This window comes from Protopterus annectens, chromosome 9.part0, assembly GCF_019279795.1.
Source record: "Protopterus annectens isolate FY-2018-M chromosome 9.part0, PAN1.0, whole genome shotgun sequence".
NCBI classification, from domain to species: domain Eukaryota; kingdom Metazoa; phylum Chordata; order Ceratodontiformes; family Protopteridae; genus Protopterus; species Protopterus annectens.
In genome coordinates this window covers 1,827,797,929-1,827,811,386 of record NC_056743.1, presented here as the reverse complement: position 1 = coordinate 1,827,811,386, position 13,458 = coordinate 1,827,797,929, and positions in this window count along the sequence as shown.

The window sequence follows — 13,458 nt, the reverse complement described above, 5'->3', positions numbered from 1 at the left end:
TGTCTCCTAGGTTCATGGTCACTAAGAAACCATCTATTTGCATTAGACTGAAACAGAAGGTTGCTTAGCAACACTACACTTTCGTGGGGAGATTCTCCCTTTCCCAGTGGTGTACAGTTGATTATATATAAATGAAGAGAATGCGGAAGGTTTGCTCCCCACATGGGTTTCCAGCGGGGCTTTCTGCTGTACAAAAATACTTGTTTTAAGCTGTCTCATTTCTATATATGTAACAAGCAGCTTGCAAGAACACAAAGAGCAGCTTACAAGTATTTGTGAATGAGGCAGTGCAGACTGATCCTTAAGCTTTCTGTCGCTCATAATCAAAGTGATTTGCATATGGATTAATGTTGTGTGATGATATTCATGCAATATTATATATCAGGCCAGATTCATGAAGGTTACCAGAAAGTTTACAATATGCGTACACTTTGTGTAACCTTTTTGACTAAAGAAACAACAGAAGCATTGTGATAGGGTTGCTCTTCAGTTCAGAAAGTGTACACAATCCTGGGAATTTGAAAAACTCCATGTAGGCTTAGCGTGAAGCCTACATGGAGTTTAAGTGTTTGAGCAGTGAGCAGCATAGCTAATTGCATACGCATGCTGTGCACCATATTTAACATAAACAAGCACAGTTTCATGGCCAGCAACCATGTTGCCAGCCAGGAAACCATGTAAAGCAACACAGTGTGCAGCAGACATGCAAACTTGTTTATCTATGGGCAGACTTGGTCTGTATGTTTGCTCAGAATGCCATAATGATTACCAGGGTTATTAATAAAGCAATGTATATAGTTCCAAAGATTATATGAAAATGTATACTGCGCAGAGTATTGTAGAAACTTGTTTCAGGCATACTGAACAAAAGTTGTGTAAATTATCTTCAATAGTACATTGACTGCATTATAAATAACTGTAACCAAACAACGGACTATAGAAGACATTCCAACCAGTCATAATTATAAAGACAGTTTGATCTTGAATAAAAGTTGTCTTTAATAATATATTAACGCAGAAAACTCATATACAAAAAAGCAGCATTTTCATCCGATACCATCAGACTTCATCAGATACAATGTCGCATGTCATCATCCAATTTATATACACTTCAATCAAAAGCATTCCTATTATTCAGTAAGGCAATTAGCTACAAATTAATGAATTTCAGAAGATTAAAATGTTAAAAAAATCATTAAAATTCCTATTAAGATACATGAAATAAGAAATGTATAACATTATGCATGAGTATGTAAAAAGAAAATACATTAATGCACATAAATAAATGTATATTAATTGTATATAATAATAAATGAAATATTTTTTTACAATTTTGCTGACCTGAGTTTTAAAACGGGTATAAGGGAAATGCTGTCATTTAAACCCAAAGGTTGGTTGGCTTTCAGGAAGATTTGCCAATAGGCCTCTCTATAAGCTAACTTAGGTTCCCAGGGTCCCCCCCTGGGATCTTTGGGTACTGTCTCAATGACAAAAAAACAAAAACTAGCCTTGCAACATGTTAAAGAATGTCTGTATAAAGCATTATGGTTATTTTTGTTGCTAATGTTGTTGGTATGTTCATGTATCCTTCGCTTAAGTTGCCTTTTGGTTTTTCCTACATAGAAACTGTCACATCCTTTGCAACAAACCAAATATACCAGCCCAGAACTATTACAATTAGAATACCCTTTGGAATATATAATTTTATTCATTGAAGTAATGTTAACTTGCTCTTCTTACATAATATAAGAACACTGATTGCAGGCACCACACTTATAGGTGCCCTTTCTCTTATTGGAGAAAACATTCCTGAAATGTGTTTGTTCTAACACGTTTTTAAGATTTTTTCCTTTTCTAAATACTACCTTCATTGGTTTATTTTTTAAGTTGGGCAGGTCTGTAAATTCAGTGAATTTTTTGTATTCATTCTCCACTATATTCTTAATTATGTATGCACTACCACTAAAATTAGTGGTAAATACTCTATTGTATCCCAAGATGTTACCAATCAAATGACCATGTTGGTTCTTGAACTCAGATCCCAAACCTAAAATGGGTTTGTAAATGTCCTTCCTACCATTGATGACCTCAGTACATATGTTAGATATCAGGTCAATGGGATATCCATGCTCTAAAAACATACTTTTTAGATAGTGCATTCATATTTATAGTCCATATCCAATATGTCATATGGCTAGCTCTAACATACTGGCCTTTTACAATTCCCTTGTTTTGAAAAGGGGTGTGCACTTGAAAAGTGCATATACGTGTTAGAGAAAGTACTTTTCATACGTATAGCAGACTTAAATCCTTGTTCCAATTTACTTAATGAAACATCCAAATGATTTACATTGCCATGATAAATATGATATGTGAATCTAAGAAAATGTGTAGTAGTATTGAGATACTGAATAAATTCCTCGAAAAGTTCTACACCTCCCACCCAAAAAATGCAGATGTCGTCCAAAAATCTGGCATACATATTCCAATACTGACTAATAGGTCTATATCTGCAAGAATGAGGGCACAACAGGCCCCCATAGTTATTCCAGTTTCCTGTTTATAAAACTCACCCTCGAAGTACATAAAATTATTCTTGAGAACTATTTCAGCCAGTTCCAAGCATAAGAAAATCTCCTTTTCAGTGGTGTCTGGATTAGATCTCATAGCCTCTTCTAACCACATGAGACCAATGTCATGTGGAATCACTGAGAAAAGGTCAATAACATCAACCGTGACAAACACCAAATAGGGAAAATAAAGATTCTGTGTTATGTTACTCAAAAACTCCCAAGAGTCTTTGAGTATATATGTCTGCCTACCCCATAACATTTTGAGTTTCTAGTCCAAAAACATTGAAAGATGAGTAGTTTTAGCACCTTCGGAAGAAACTATAGGTTTAAGGGGTGAATTTTCTACAGATTTATGTATTTTAGTTACCCCAAAGATGGAGTGTATCTTAGGTGTAGTATTTTCTAGATAACAATATGTGTCAAAATCCACAACTCCCTGGTCAAGCAAATCTTTAAGTGCTAGATCTATGTTTTGTATGATATATGTATCTCATTGATAGATACTTTACTATATCTATCAGTGTTGAGAATAGTAGTCATTGTTCTTTCATGCATTATTTTGTCCATGAGGACAATTCTCCCACCCTTGTCGGGTTCCATTACCTGTAACTGTGGGTTAGAGCACAACTTAGTTAATAATTTTCTCTGTTCTTTTCCCTATTATTGGGTATCTGTTTCCCAAATTCTCTCTCAATCACGTTTTCCAAATTTTTCAATCGGGGACGCACAGGTGGATTATAGGTACTTTTCTTCCGAAGAAGGGTAGAGTGTGTGGATGATGTAGAACCACTAAACATGTTATCCAAATTAAGTCTCCTAATAAACATTTTAAGATCAAATATGACTTGAGTCAAGTTGCTATTAATTCAAGGAACAAATTTAAAACCTTGAATGAATAAATCAAAATAATTTTTAGTAAACTCTAATTCACTGTAATTGAAAATATGAAATCCAGACATAGACACAATTTGTGTATTTTCATTTACATTATGATATTTAATTTCAGAATCTAGTGTTTATACCCCCCTGTAAAATGGTTATTGTTGTTACCATAGTTCTTATTGCATAACCTTTCTGACCTACATGGACCTATTTCGGAAAAATCATTGCAAACATTTTCCTTTTCGGCCCTACCTAAATTGTAAGTGTCCTGTCCATGATGCTGTTTCCCTTGGTTCCCCGAAGGTGAATAACTGGTATAGTTGTTGTGGTTATGAAATTGACCACTATTTTTAGGGTGGGGGTATTGCTTACCTTCCCTATATTCTTGTACGTCCGTATCCAGTTTCCTATATTTTCTACATAAATTCTCTTCACGTCTTATCTATTGTATCCTTCAAATCATAATATTTACATTTTTCAGATTGTATTTGAAATAACAGGTCATTAGTAATGCGTTCACTATACAAATCTATATGTTCTTGTAATACAGTAATTTCCGTATTATTGTTTTTGATAATTGCTTTCAAGATTTCAAATTGTGTAAATTATCGGCAATGGTACATTGACTGCATTATAAATAAACAATCAGGGGAAGTGTATGTATTGAATAGGGACACATAGATGAGTTGTAGGAACAAATACAGGAAAAGAGGACAGGTGAAACATGGTAGTGAAGCCAGTTGTAGCATGAATACTAATCACATATCGAAATGATACAGTACGGACTGCACAGTTAATGTATATTATGTGACTATCACACAAAGTGGCATAACAATGGATAAGATTTTTTGTGATAAAACTATCCTGACATGAACAACGGAGAGGACATATATCAGGGATGGTATATAGAGGTTAGGTACATGCTGTGAAGCTGTGTAAAATGAGATGCCTGAATATGACTGTAATGCCATTAGAGGTCTCAGCCAAGTGGGCCACATAGTAACAGGCTTATGGGCAACAGTAGACAGAAGCACACACAATCATGGACAATATTAGAATAATGCTACCATTAATCCTGTGTCCTTGACATAATGTATGTGATTGTGAGTTATCACAGTGGGTTCTGTAAGAACACACTTGCACAACTATTATAAGTTGCCAGTAATCTCTGAGGGGAATCAAGCACACCATCCTGAAACTTTCACATCTGCTGGAAGTGTTAGGAGGGACACTGCTATACTTGTATGTGAGATTAATATCAATCCAGGCTAGGTGACAGGTGTGCATGACATATATATGTAATAAACCACACTGTCACAAATGTAACCTGTGCCATCAATGTTGTCAACCAGCTATGTATGTACTGTCTATACAGGAACAAGTATCACACATGCATCTGATATAACACCTTAATGGAGGTTATGCACCATCAGACACTAATGTTTATGCAACAAAAAGAATACTTAGGTATGGCTCACTGTGGCAATGTGGTAGACATGAATTACACATCCATGGAAGATGTGTTGGGAGGTACACAAAAAAATGGTGCCTTATACTCAGTTATTGGTGTGATGAAGGATGTGATCTGTGGAAGTATAATGGCCTTTGATGAGGATGGCCTGCACATACTCAGGAGTAGTCATCACTGTGGACACATGTTGGTGGATGTTCTGCATACCATCTACCTGAGTATACAGGACCAATACTACTTGGTCTGCTCATAAAGGTGTGCTGTCTACATTATTTTAGGTTATTTGCTTTTATAGCATAACAAGTCCCCCCATGATTTTTATTCTTCTACTGTGTCTCCATGATTATGGCAGCAATCCTTTGTGTGTGTTGATACTGTCTGTATTATACTAATATCACACTTGGATTCAGTGATTATCCACCATCTACAGTCCTCCAGAAATCTATTTGGACACAGGATGTCAAAGTCATTCTTGACATCTGAGACTTTAAACAATGAGCAGGAAAGGGACTAGCACAGAGCCCTGAGGTACAGACCCGGTCATTGGGCTCTAGATATAGGTCACTTCACACACTTCACCATATTTATATGTCATGTATGTGATCCTGTGGTCTACCAACTTGATGATACAGGTGTTTATGGCCATTTGTGACAGTGTCACATTAATACCTCAGTGTAGATTTATGTCAAATGCCTTGGCCAGGTCAAGTTCTGGAGGATGATAGTGCTGTCATTATGCATAACCTTGTTGACCTTCTTCAGGACATGTAACAGATGTAACATTCATGGGTGTACCCTAACCAAATCACAAATTCCCTTTACACACAATCTGGATATTACGAGTGTCCATTTAGAAAAAGTTCATGATGACATGTTGATCTAACTCACAGATGAAGAGTCAGGATGTGTCTATACATGCATGAATCAGGTGCTGTCCCCCCAATCATATGGATGCATGTTGATGTACACCCTTCTATGGGGACATATTCTGTCTGGAGGCTGTGTAGAAGTATGGATCCAACCTTGTTTGGTAGGTCCATGTTTTGAGTCACACTATAGGCAACCTGTGATGTTGTCAGGGTCCATTGATTATGTGTTATTAGCCATAAACAGCACACAGATGTGCTTCCCTCCTTAGCATAGAAATTGAGTAATGTTTGCATGTATACTTTGACTGATGGCTAGTGGCAACAGGGGGGTGACATGTGAGACAAACTGTCAGCTAGCAAATTGTCTATTTCCTCCAGTTGGGTAAGTCTGGCAGCATCCACATGCACATTTGTGCTTAGTTGTGTGTTCCACTTAACATTTCAAATGTATTAGAATAAATGATTTGTGAGAAGACCTACCAATGCAACTGTGGTCATTCATCACATTCCACAACTGTACCAATGTCACATACTTACATCAGTTGCACAACATAGGCATATATGTCTTTCATGGGTAAGCTTTGTTTAAGCAGCCTGATGCCATATCAGGGCACATTACAGATCAGTTGTTCATAGCTCATGGAGAACATTTACTGACACAAATGCTAATAGTCACACAATGGTGCTTCTGACCCCCTCAATAATCCTTGGGTATAGCAGCACAACTGCACATACAATGAATTCCATAAGGTTGAAATTGTAGCAAAACATGTGATACATTGTTGTGTATATCACAGTATCACAACATGCATATGATACAAGACTTATATGACCATGTAATAAATATTAATTTACACCGATGTGTTTCACAGGGCATTTAATGATGGTATGTAGACACTTATACACCTATGCCACATCTCAATTGTCACTGTGATGGTGGAATGTGAACTGTGTTGATGGTTGATCTACTCCACTACAACACATGTTCTAATACACCAATATTATTCATGCATTTGTATCATACCATATCACTCACATCACTCAACAACTACTGTTATGACCCTGTCATAGTTCATGCCGGGGTGAATAACTTCAGAAGTACTTCTCTGGATTATATGAACAGACTAAACTCTCAGATTATGTGTCCCAGGCAGGTATTACCATAGCCCTAAGCAGCATTCTTTCTGCTTGCAGGATGATGCCACAATATAAACCAAAAATAATCAACTTCAATAATTGGCTTAGTTTCTGGTTTCAATCCAGGGGCATCCAGTATCTTTCAGCCTGGGATGATATGGTAAACATGCCACACTGCTCTGCCACAGATGGTCTGCACCTGTGTCCTCTATGCTGTTAGATACTGGCAAAGGTGCTTACCTCCTCCATAGTGCCATTTTTATGGAATGTCAGAGCAACAAAAGTTCTAACATAACAAAATCCACTGAAGGCAAACTCAAGGCTCTGCTCCTTAATGCTGGGGAGTCTAAACATTTAGCTGTACCAGAGGAAATTGTCAAACATCTAGCTGACAGATTTGGTGCAAACTTCACCTCCCTGGCCCACATGTCATATCCCAGCATACCTGACACTAGTCATCTGCCTAGTATCTGTAGACATCAGGTCATATTTGCTCTTTCCAAGGCTAAAAACATGGCTTTAGTGGTACCAGATAACATCCAATGTTGCTTACTAAGCAACCTAAAACAGAACCTAGTGGACCCACTTATATAGTAGTCCTTCTGCCATTAGTATATCATAACCAGAAACAATATATATATATATATATATATATATATATATATATATATATATATATATATATATGATAAACAGCACTACAAAATAAATATTAGTACACATGAAAGAGTTTTACAAAAGTCTGGATTTGAACGTTCTCACCAATGAGCCTACAAAAGACAGTAAGGCTATCTTATCCCTCTTTGCCACAAAAAACAGATTTGCAGCCAAAATCAGGTTCATTGTGTGTAGAAGAATGTCCCAAATCATCCACAGTATTAACAAGACATATGGCACCTATACACTTCTGTGCTGTTTGTACATGTATTCATTTCAGATGTACAACCATTTATGACTATGGTTTGCAGAAATGCATCTCTGTCTTATCTTTATATGGTATTCATTCTTCTCTTATCTGAGCAGTAATCTGGGAGGTTGGCATAATGGCTAAGGTGCACAAGATGAGCTGCAGGGTTTGATTCTCACAGGGGGCAATTGGCTAGGCTCAAAATGGCCCACAAGGACAGTTAGACTAATACTAACTTATGAATCTATATACAGTCTATAAAGCATTTGTGTCATTGTCCTTAAAATGTATAAGAATATTAAATAGTAATAATATACAGTTTTCAAAAAATTCAGTGAAGTTTTGATATTACTGAAATCAAACTGAGAAATGTGTGCTGCCTACTTACATTTAAAACCTTGATACAATTACCTCTACACTCTGTAAGTGTAACCTGGTAGACACAACCACTGGAGGTAACAGAGTCTGAATTGCTGTTGTGTTTTCTTTCTCCCTAACAGTAACCATTCACAGTTGCAATCCATTAACAAGATACACAGAGGGAGTGCCTGCACTATATTTATATCTACTGCATGGAGTCAATGAATTTGGGATTCAGCAATTCTAATGAGCGCACACCCCATTTTTATCTTTACCATGCTCATAGGCCTGAATCTAAACTATAAAAAGGGAACTGTATAGCTAGGGAACCTGAAGGTGAGGAGAGTTGTGTATATGGAAAACACAGATTATTGCTATTACTTTGGATTTGTCTGCACAGAAGCCCTCTGATCTTGATAAGGTATGATTGCATTTTTCAGTTATATACTGGATTTGCTCACAGCTCAGCAGAAAAATATTTTTACACACACACACACATGCATATATATATAAATATATATATATATATATATATATATATATATATATATATATATGTATATATATATATATATATATATATATATATATATATATATATATATATATATATATATATATACATAGATATATATATATATATGGTTCTACCTAACTTCGTCGACAGCGCAGAAGACCGACAGAGGAATACGGAGCACCAGAAGATCGAAAACGAACAAGACCGCCGAATCGAGTGGCAGAACATCGACAATGCAGAAGACCGACACGACGGATGACAACACCAACGCCGAGGATGCCGACATGGGGAAAGGCTGTGTGAGTATGCGGTAGTGACGGACGTTAGGGTGCGCAGGTAAGTGTGGAGATTGATCTGTGGGGATAGGGGTGGGTTAAGTGAGTTAGGGTTAGGGAGATAGGGGTGGGTTAAGTGAGTTAGGGTTAGGGAAGATAGGGTGGGTTAAGTGAGTTAGGGTTAGGGCCATAGGGGTGGGTTAAGTGAGTTAGGGTTAGGAGCTGAGTTAAGTGAGTTAGGGTTAGGGAGCGGTGGTAAGTGTGCGATAGTGACGGACCTTAGGGTTAGGTAAGGTTTAGTGTGGGCTTGTAAGGATTTTGGTGTGCTTGTGTTGTGTGTGTGGTTTGTGGAATGGGGATGTGTTTTGTTTTTAATTGTTATTGTGGTGTGCAGTGTATGGGGTTTCGTGTTTGTGTACCGTCGGTTATTTCGTTGTCGGTTATGTGTGGTTTCGTGTTTATGGACTGTCGAATATGTGGTGTCGGTGATGTGGTTGTCGGTGTTGTGTGGTTTCGATTATGTCAGGTAGAACCATATATATATATATATATATATATATATATATATATATGTATATATATATATATATATATATATATATATATACATTAGCAAATGCAACTTTTATCTGTATGCACTTCTTAAGAGTTTACTGATGGCATAAGCATCTTTGTCAGGGCATTTTACTTTCTCAGATGCACAGCCTTATCAACTTTCATCACAAATGTTACTGTTACAACTCTCTTTACAGTCTTCTATGTTATTACAGTAAATGTATATGCCCTATTTTGTCAATGACACAGGGGTGGTTGTTAACTTTCTAGGCTGGCCCATAGACACCTCCAGTGGAGTACTGGGCATATGTAAAGGTGACTGGCAATTGCATAAGAAATGCCTGTTCTGTGTAAATATGTGCACATGTTTTTGGGACAGTTTGTTTGAAAGCACTTATAACAATTCACTGATGCTTTCTTCCTTGTTTGGTTCAAAAAGTTAACTTCCCTGTTGTTTTGAGGGTGGAGGAACCAAGTTCCATTGCTGTGGTGATATAACCAAAACGTTTTACAGAGGTTTACTTTGCTATTGTTAGTTCTTGTTTTAGATCAAACCTTGGTTTGTTGTGGCTGTCATATGTTACAACCACATAACCCTTTTTTTATATTTGAACAACTGAAGTGTTTGGTTTGTCCAGCTTGTAATACTGAAAAGCTAATAATATGTGTTATATCTGAGGAGGACTTTTATTTATGTGGTATTTATGTACAGTATCCCTCTTTTGTGTTTTAAGTCACTTAGGACTATGGCACTCAAGCGTCCCAATTCCTGCAAACCTGTGAATGACATGATCATCCAAGCCTTTTGTCAACATGGTACCTTTTTGCTTGAGAGAGGACATGGGGATATGTTTGGAAAAATGCAAATTTAGAACCAGATACTGAATGACATCAGTGCTGTTGGGAGTTGCAGCAGGACATATGACCAGGTGAGTTATAGGGCCAGTGACATAATTTCATCAGCCCTTGGATAGCTACCTTGGGGGGGGGGTTGCTAAAAAGCTGCCAACGTCATCAAATGAAAAGTTCCTGTTCACTGTCTGGGGTCTAGAGAGGTCAGTGGAAAGTGCACAATAGCATATGGTTGATGTTGGTGCTGTTGTTTCAGAGAGGGTAATTATGTCCCAGGAGTTTCCAGGTAGGCTTAAATATGTCAATTTTTAATATTTCTTGTATAGTAAAATATTGAAATAAATAGTTAAGTTGGTTTAGTAACATTTTTAAGGGTTAACTATAGACTGATACAGTTAACAACACATTCTGGTTCATTATACATGAGCTTGGGGTGTAGTTTCTTCTAAGTTTCAGTTAAATATATTGGTAATAGACATATAAAGGCCAACATTTTCTCCTGTGTTATTGTTATTGTGATGATGGTGTCCTTACATTTTAGTTAACTTCTTCCAGAGCCTTCCTCCCTTGCAAGTGTGGAGTCATCTGCACATAGTAAGCCAAACATTTTATTTCAGTACTGATGAGCATTTGACAGAAATATGCATTTATCCATATGTATGAGGAGGGTGTCAGGACTGAGTATGTATTGCTGTACAGTCTGTGATCGTGACACCAGTGTTATTTTGTTAGCATATATTAAACTATAGTAGTGTATGTATTAATTTCTTTCCTGTGTATGTTGCTTATTATCATCCTGTCAGTGGAAGTGTAGGACTTTTACCACCTGCTGTCAGAGTATTGGCAAACTCTGATGATGATGGTGGTCAAACACAGGGGCAGTCGAAGGTGCAGAGGTTGAATCTGACACTGAGGTTGACATTCAGCCATGCCCTTTAATTCCATCAGAAACAGCTAGTAGGCCTGAGCAGGTTCATTCCAGCGAGTACTCAAATAATGGACAGGTGGAGCGTAACACACTTGATCAGGGTAGTGTGGTTACAGCAGCTTCAACCCCTGTTGACGCTGACTGTATCCAAAGTGTGGGCTACGTCACGCAGGAGGGTTGTTAAGGATGCTTGGAGGAGGCCTGCTGCCCATCCTCCAACTGATCTTGGTGTGTCTTTCTGTGTCACTCAATATATGTTTAGAGCTGTCTTGGAGGCACAGGCATGAACTAATTGGGCCTCCAAGAAAATGCTTAGGGTTATAGATGTGGCACAGGCTGACATGCTTGACTGCTTCCACCATGTTGTCAGTTCAATGGATCAGATGAATGACATGTTGGAATGTGCAGTGTCTGTGATAGAGCATCTGCTGGGAGGGGGACAGCATCCACATGAGCATAGATCATAGGATCATAGGACCATAGGAAGCTACTAGGCTAATGGCCCTAGGGCCCTTACAAACCCAGCCAAGTTCTACCCTTATTTCCACGATCATCACCTAATGCACATGTCCAAGAGGGTCACAGGTGGAACCCCTGGGGTGAATTTACAGTTACTCATCCAATCATCCAGATTGCATTTGAAAAAGACCAATGAGGTGCTCTGTTTGATATGAAGTTGGAGTCTGTTCCAAAGGTGTGGTAAACACTGGGAGACAAATTGGTCTCTCCAGTAGGTTCTAGTAACGTCACATATCAGGTTAATTTGACTAGTGGATATGTAGCATTTCCAATAAGGCAAGATCAAAGATTGCCTCATATGCAGGGCAGAGATCACCTCTGGGCAGTATGTATGAAACAGAATAAAGTGTCAGTGATATCAGATGATCAACATAGGGCAGATGCTGAAGAATTTTCCTTGTGAGGAACCTTTATGGTTTCTCCAATTGCTGCAGATGCTTGGAAAGGTACATACCAAAAGGGGTGTTGCACTCAATTATTGGCCTGATGAGGGAAGAGTACAGGGATATTATAACTTCTTTTTTTTCTGGAGGCACTGCCCTTACTTATGAGATAATCCATATGCCAGTTTTACCACTGTGGAGATATTGTGATCAAAGGTAAGACTGCTGTCAACCTATGTGCCCAGGTCTCTCACCGCTGAGTGCATACATAGGGTTTTGCTATTAATGTGGTAGTTAGCAGGAGCATAGCTCTTACTGAAAGGGATGATAATACATTTTTTGCATTGAGTTTAAGGCCATGACTTTAGCAACAATCATTTGTTTGTGTAAAGACCCTCTTGTAGGATGTTGACATCATTTGGAGATTCTATGACCGCTCCTAGTTTACAGTCATTTATTTTATTTAACATTTGTTGACCGGGAATGTCCGACTAGGTGCCACAGAGCCTGTTTTCAATGGAGGCCTGGGGAGAAATGCTCCAGATGCATGTCTTTGGAATGTGGGAGGAAACCGGAGTACCCAGAGGAAACCCACGCGAACACAGGGAGAACATGCAAACTCCACACAGAAGGCACCCCAGCCGAGAATCGAACTGAAGAACCTCTTGCTATGAGGTGACAATGTTAACCGCTGCACCACTGTGCCACCCAATCACTGTGCCGCTGCAAACTTTGTCTTCTGCAGACCTTTGCATTTTTGCTTGTACTTCGGAAAAATAGATTTCAACTAGTAAAGTTTCCAGGACTGATCCCTGTGCAGCACCACTGGTTACAGGTCTGATGTTGGAGGTGGATTCCACTTTTTTGACTATATGTGTTCTCTCATGTATCCAATTCATGACCTATCTAACAATATAAGGGTTGATACCTATCTGGGTGACTTTGTAAATGATGAGTGGGGGATAGTGTCAAAAGCTTTGGCTAAGTATAGGTCGACAGTATGCACAGATTTCCCCTCATCCAGGGCCTTGGTGACTGTCTCAAAGAAGTCCACCAGGTTTAAAAGGGATGATCTCCCTTTGACAAATCCAAACTGATGTTAGCTGATGTGGCTGTGCCCAATCACACTTCCATAGTGGCACTACTTCCACTGCTCTGTCAGTGGTTGAGGTGTTCATATTCAGATGTGGCAGGTCATTGAGTCATTGTCCTGGGCATACTCATGAGGGG